The sequence below is a fragment of the Nannospalax galili genome, unplaced genomic scaffold (assembly GCF_000622305.1).
Source record: "Nannospalax galili isolate Female #2095 unplaced genomic scaffold, S.galili_v1.0 scaffold600, whole genome shotgun sequence".
Lineage (NCBI taxonomy): Eukaryota > Metazoa > Chordata > Mammalia > Rodentia > Spalacidae > Nannospalax > Nannospalax galili.
This window is the reverse complement of record NW_008348789.1, coordinates 1,370,873-1,377,374: the sequence shown is the minus strand read 5'-3', so window position 1 is coordinate 1,377,374 and position 6,502 is coordinate 1,370,873. Positions and strand designations below refer to the sequence as shown.

Sequence of the window (6,502 nt, the reverse complement as noted above, 5' to 3'; positions counted from 1 at the left end):
CTCCAGGTATTGCTCCATTTTTCCCAAGTTGTCAAATTTGTTAGCAGATAGTCATTATTAGTTATCTCTAATGATCCCCTGTACTAATGAACATGCTAGGAGAGAGTCATTTTTCGTTAAAGGTGTGATGCCTGGCAGGTTGACCAGACTCCAAAGCAAAAAACTATACCAAGAAACATTTAGGAAACACAGGTAAAATTCCATAGGCCTTTATAAAAAGAATGCAAATAATAATAGAAGACATGAAATTGTTGGGATAGGAAGGTGAGGGTGGAGTTGGAGAGTGAGAAGAAAGTGTGGATATTATTAAAATCTGTTGTATGAAATTCTCCAATAAATATATTGTAAAAACCTGATAAAAACACATGAGTAGACCATTCTAAAGTTTATATGATGAAATCCTTAACATATTTTTAAAAGGTTTATTGTCACTATCTGTGAATGAAAAGAGACACAATGGGATGATGCTTTACACCTGTTAGAATGGCTATTATTAAAAAGATAAAACACAACAGGACAAGAAGGGGAAAAATGAAGATCACTGCAAATGCTGGTGGGAATCAACAGTAACATATCCAGTGAGGAAAAGAGTATATTTATATTATTTTTTCCAAAAATTATAAACAGAACTACCATATAGTAATGATCTCCTCTGTCTGTGTTATATTATTACATTCATGAGAATACAGCTTTTGTACTAGTATTTAATTTACCTTTCTTATGTTTTATTGTCATAGAAATGAATAATCTTATCTCTAACACTGAATTCTAAAACCGAATTTAAAATATTAGTTACTTTACCAGTCATTGCATTTTCAATGTTTTCCGTTATATTATCAAATAGTTGAAATTATTGAACTCTTTAAAAAAGTAGATTATCTCCTTGAATTATCTACCAAACAAGATTGGGACTCATATAGGAAAAATGAGGTTTGGGGGGCACATTATCTCAGAAGATAATCTCAGGGATAAGCAAGTTCAATCTCTGTATTTTGGTCAATAAACAAAAGATTATCATCTAGGTATGGAGATAATTTACTTTAGTTGATTGGCTGCTTGATACAAGCCTCACATGCCTAAAACAAAAGAGTAAATTTATTTTAAAAGAATATTCTTTTGAGAAAATAAAATATCTTCATTAAATAGTATATAAATGCATCTTCTTTGCCTTCACACTTTAAACATAGCCTACAGACACAGTCTTCTAAAAAATATTTATTTATTCATTTATTTTATGCATATGAGTGCTTTGCCTGGATGTAAGTGCACTCATGTCATGCAATGTCCACAGAAGTTAGAAGAGGGCATCAGATACCCTAGAATTGGAGTTATAAAGGTTGTTAATGCCTAATGTGTCCTGTGAACTGAACCCAGGAGTTCCACAAGAACAGACACTGCTCTTAATCATTGAGTCATCTCTCCAGCCCTTATGGGCATAATCTGAAAAGCAACTGGAAATAAGTAAATGTGACTGTATTCTGCATGATTATTTACTTAATAGATTTTTTTCTACATTATTATCAAAATTATGGAATGAGTCAGGTAAATAATTTGTTCAAGGTATTTTTTTTTCTTTTTTAATTGAGCTTTTGTCCATTTCATACACAGTTCCAAATCAGTCCCACCCACTCCAACCGATGTATTCTGCTATATACATATTAAGTCCTATCCAGCCAAGGATTTGTACCCAAATACCCTTTTGTTGCAAATTCATCAACGGTAGTCTCATCAGCCTATTAAGAGAGCTAAGGAAGACCTACTCTCTCTCATCCAATATTGATCAGTCTTCAGTAGTTCCAAGACTAAGGCCAGCACACTATTCATGTCCCAAACTCCACTCTGGGCCCTTGTCAGATTGAGTTGGCATGGGTCCTGTGCTCAATGACACCATTGCCACAGTTTAACATGTGAAAACTTCCAGTGGCCTGAAAGCTTCTGCTTCCCTATTTTCATGAACATAGGGAGGCAGAGGTTTGTTCAGGTTTTGTATTCATTACACCTTAATGAATTCAAATTGACTACTTATTTTTTCATTACTCATGAAAACATTCAATGTGATGTCAAAGGATACAGCATAACATTTCAAATGTAATCAAATCTTAAAATGACCAAAAAATTGTCATGTAATAAATCATAAACTATACAATGAACTTACTGATATTAATTTTAACTATTTTACAGCACCAATCAGAATGTTTTGTAGGTGTCTCTCCTTTGATAATCAGCCTGTTTTCCCTGCATCTGTTTTGATTAATTAATAGATTTGCTTTTCTCCCTAAACATTCCAGTAGTCAGACTGGATACTTAAGAATCTGATTCTGAGTTCCAGAGTAACTGCTAGATTCACAAATATTTGCTCACCACTATTGTTGCCTGGAGGGAGAACAGATCCAAGTGTTCTTTTGCTCAGCATGTGTCCTCCAATGTGCCTTTACAGTGTGTGGAAGAGGTATAGGTTTCATCATCACTTTTTGTCTTATGATGAGATGAGAAAAGTTCTTGGCACTTGCGTTCCATAGATTACTAGCTGAACCTGGTTAGAAGCCAGACTCATAAAGGAGATGTCTAATCATCTGTCTTATAAACTCAAGACAACTTTATGCTGTCCAATAAACAGCGTGGTTTGAACAAATGAAATTTCACAGAGTTTTGAAGACTGAGATATTCCCTAATCAGGGTTTCAGACAGCTTTGCAGCTGGATGGCTATTTATTTCTATATCCACACATGGTGGAGAGAGATGGAGCTTTCATCTCTTTTTAGTTATTCATCTGTTTGTTTATTTTAAATCTCATGCAAACATTGCCCTTGAACATCATATCAATAATAGTGATTGTCACTTTCAATTATCCACAAGCCACATGTTAGATTTTATCTTCATGGTAGTATAGTTAGTGAAACAAAGTGATATATAATAGTAATTAGTGTCTTCCTAACTTTTAAACACTTAGAAATATAGTACATAAATATTCATTTTTCCATCATAAAAGAATCCTTAATGTTAGAAACTTACCTGATTTTAATATAGCTATTTTTCCATATGGACATTTGACAGTTGTAAACTCTGAGTTTTCAAAAGCATCTTCTGAATTCTTTTCACAGAAACATAAGGCAGATAAAGATAAATGCCATCAGTTCCTTTTATCCACAGGAGAGAGACCTTCAATGTTTTTCTTCTGATATTTATAATATCCAGTTACCCTTTATATATATGAACACAGCAAATTTTCTGTTTTGTGGATATTGTTAATGTTTTAGAATACTTTGGGTCATTTTTCTAATCGCAGGACTTCTAAAATGTTCTATTTCCCACTAAGAATAACTTTTTATTTTTTTAATTTTTTTAGAATTTCATATGTAAGTACTGATTTATATTTCTTCTATTCCTCTCTCTTCCCCTTCCAAATTTTCCCATATCTCCACCACTCCCTTTTAATTTCATGACCTCTTATTTATGTATTATTGTTACATATTTATGCACACATATAATATAATGGGTCAGATAAGAGGTGCTCAGATGATTAACACCTGGGATTAGATATCCTATCAGGGAGCTCGTCACTACAAAAACTGATTCTCTCTCAAAACCATCGATTGCCTGTAGCTCTTAATCTAAAAGTAGGCGCTTATAAAATTTCCTGTACCTACACTGGCATATTAGCTGATGTCATCATTTAAGTCTTGGTTATGCTAATATTCTTAAGATTTCATGGATGCAGCTTCTCCTTCATGTCTTGAAGATGCTTGAAGATTCTGCCCCCCGGCTCTTAAAATCTTTCTTTCACCTCTTCCATGACGTTCCCCAAGCCTTAGATGTAAGGGTGGCAGAAAATATACATCAATTGTGGTTTAGCACCCTACTGCACTTATTCTTTGCTTTTTGCTCAGTTGTGAATCTATTATAGTCTCCATCTGTTGAAACATGATGCTTCTTTGATGAATGGTGAGAGCTACACTTGTCTGGGACTATAAGGATAAGTGATTAAAACATAATTACAAATTACATTGTTTTTGGTAAATGGCTATAGTAGGGTCTCCTCTAAGGTCTATGACTTCTCCAACTGTGTGCATATGATTAAGTTTACAGTGCCAGACAAGCATTCTCTCCGAGTGAGGAGTCATAATGTACAATTAGATAGCCACCAACACCAGATTTCAAGCTATATTACAGAGCTATGGTAATAAAAACAATATGGTATATTGTCATTAAAAACAGATATGTAGATCAGTGAAGCAAAATAGAAAACCTAACATGAGTGCATGTAATTACAACCAACAAGATATTTCACAAAGATACCAAAAATATGCCTTGGGGGAAAGAAAGTATCTCAAATGGTGCTGGGAAAACTCTATCTCCACATGTAGAAGACTGAAATTATATATATATATATATAGCATACATACTACTCTGCACAAAATCACCTACAAATGTATCAAAGACCTCAGTGTGAGACACGATTCCCAAAAACTTTAAGAAGAAAGCTTGGGGGTGCCCTATAAGATACAGGTGGAGGAAAGGCTTTCTGAATAGGACTCTGATGGCTCAGGAATTAAGGCCAACAATTATCAAATGGCACTTTATTAAACTAAAAAGCTTCTGTATGGCAAAGGAAAAAGTCAGTGGAATAAAGAGGAAGCCTACAGATTGGGAAAGAAAGTTTTCCAGTTATACATCTGATTTAGGATTAATATCCAGAATATATGAAGAACTAAAAAAAGGATCAAGAAAACAAATGATACAGTTTTTTAAAACGGTTACGGATTTTAACATACAACTAACAAAAATGAAACGAATATTGGTAAGAAAAATTTTTAAATGTGTCCCTCATCCTTAGTAATTAGGTAAATGAAAATTTAATATTTTGCTTTACCCCAGCCAGAATGACTAAGGTCAAGAAAACAACTTACAATAAATGCTGATAAGGATGGAGACAAAGGATTGCCTTCTGAAACCAATATGAAATTCAATATGAAGAATTCTCAGAAAGCTAAAAGTAGAACTCCCATTTTACCTCGCTTCTCCACTCTTGGCATATATCCAAAGTACTTGATATCCTACTACAGACATACTTACTCATCTGTGTTCACTGTCACTCTTTCACAATAGCTAGGAAATGGAAGCAACCTAAATGTCCTTCAACTGATGAACGGGTAATGAAATATGGAAGAGTTATTCAGTAGATTTCCATTCAGCTTTAAAGAAAAATGAAGTCATAAAATTTGCAAATAAATGGGCAGAAATGGAAAACACACTGAGTGATGTAACCCAGATACAGAGAGATGAATAAATGCATGTTTCTCTTATTTGTGAACCCTGGATCCTAGATATAACCTAAATACAGAAAAGCAGAAAGGGTCAATAAACCGAATGAGTGACCAAAAGATGGAGAGTAAATCACAGGTCCTATCAAGGGGAAAATGGGAAAATGGAGAGGCCTTTAACTAGGGAAGAGGGAAGCAGGGTAATACAGAGGACAGGGAGGAAGGAGAGATAATAGACACTAAAAAACCAAGTTACAGTAACATTATTTTATAAGCTTATTTTAAAATCCATAATCCACATACCTTAAAAGGTGTGTGTGCATGCATGTGTGTGTGTGTGTGTGTGTGTGTGTGTGTGTGTGTGTAGTCATTTCTATCCAACAGAAATCCAAGTACCAGGAGTACGAAATCTCTCTTGAGGTTGTGAGGTTGTTGGTTAGGGTAATCCAGGAGACTGCTAAAAGTCTATAGGTTATGGCCATTGCCATTAGTTTTCCCCAGAGCTTCAGGGTAACATGCTATGACTGAAGACATTACACATTTCACACACAAAATAGTCCTGTCAAGATATAAAACATACAAATCGTAACAAGAAAAGCCTCTAGTCTCTTATAGCCATACCTTCTAACACCTCCCAAAACAGCACCACCAGCTAGGGACAAAATGTGCAAATACTTGGAACCTATGGGGACATTCTCATTCAAAGCATTAAGTTCCACTTCCTGGCCCCCATAGGCTCATGATCACATATAGTGAAAAATGCATTTAGTCTATCCTTAAAAGTCCCCATAGTCTTTACCAGTTTCAAAGATGTCCACAGTCTAAAAATCTCTTCTGATACTCAAGTCAATCTCTTAACTGTAAGTCCTTGTAAAAATCAAAAGACAAATCATGTATGTCCAGCATAGAGTGGACCAGAATACTCATACATTCCAAAAGGGAGGAATAAAGGCATAATGAGGAAATACTGGACAGAAACAAGACTGAAAAAAAGCAGAGCAAACATGAAATCCAGTAGCTCCATGTCTAACTTCTGGTACTTTACTTCCAAATGGCTTAGATGCCACAATCTCTCCAGTTTTGCTGCATATAACATAAATCATCTCTCTACTAGTCCCTGTATGCAGGTCTTGGCAGATGCCTCACAGTTCTGGCATCATTAATGATTTCTTGGGGTCTGTGCTGGATAGCTTTAGTGTCAACGTGACATACCTGGGTTGAAGGCGCCTCAGTTGGGGAAC

The 6,502-nt window shown here is 35.0% G+C and overlaps 1 protein-coding gene across 1 annotated transcript in view; it reads left to right on the top strand.

Moving 5' to 3' along the window:
* The window catches only part of Cdh12 (cadherin 12), a 1,253,457-nt gene that overhangs the window by 650,752 nt on the left and 596,203 nt on the right, over positions 1-6,502 (top strand). The gene's annotated exons all lie outside the window — the stretch shown is intronic.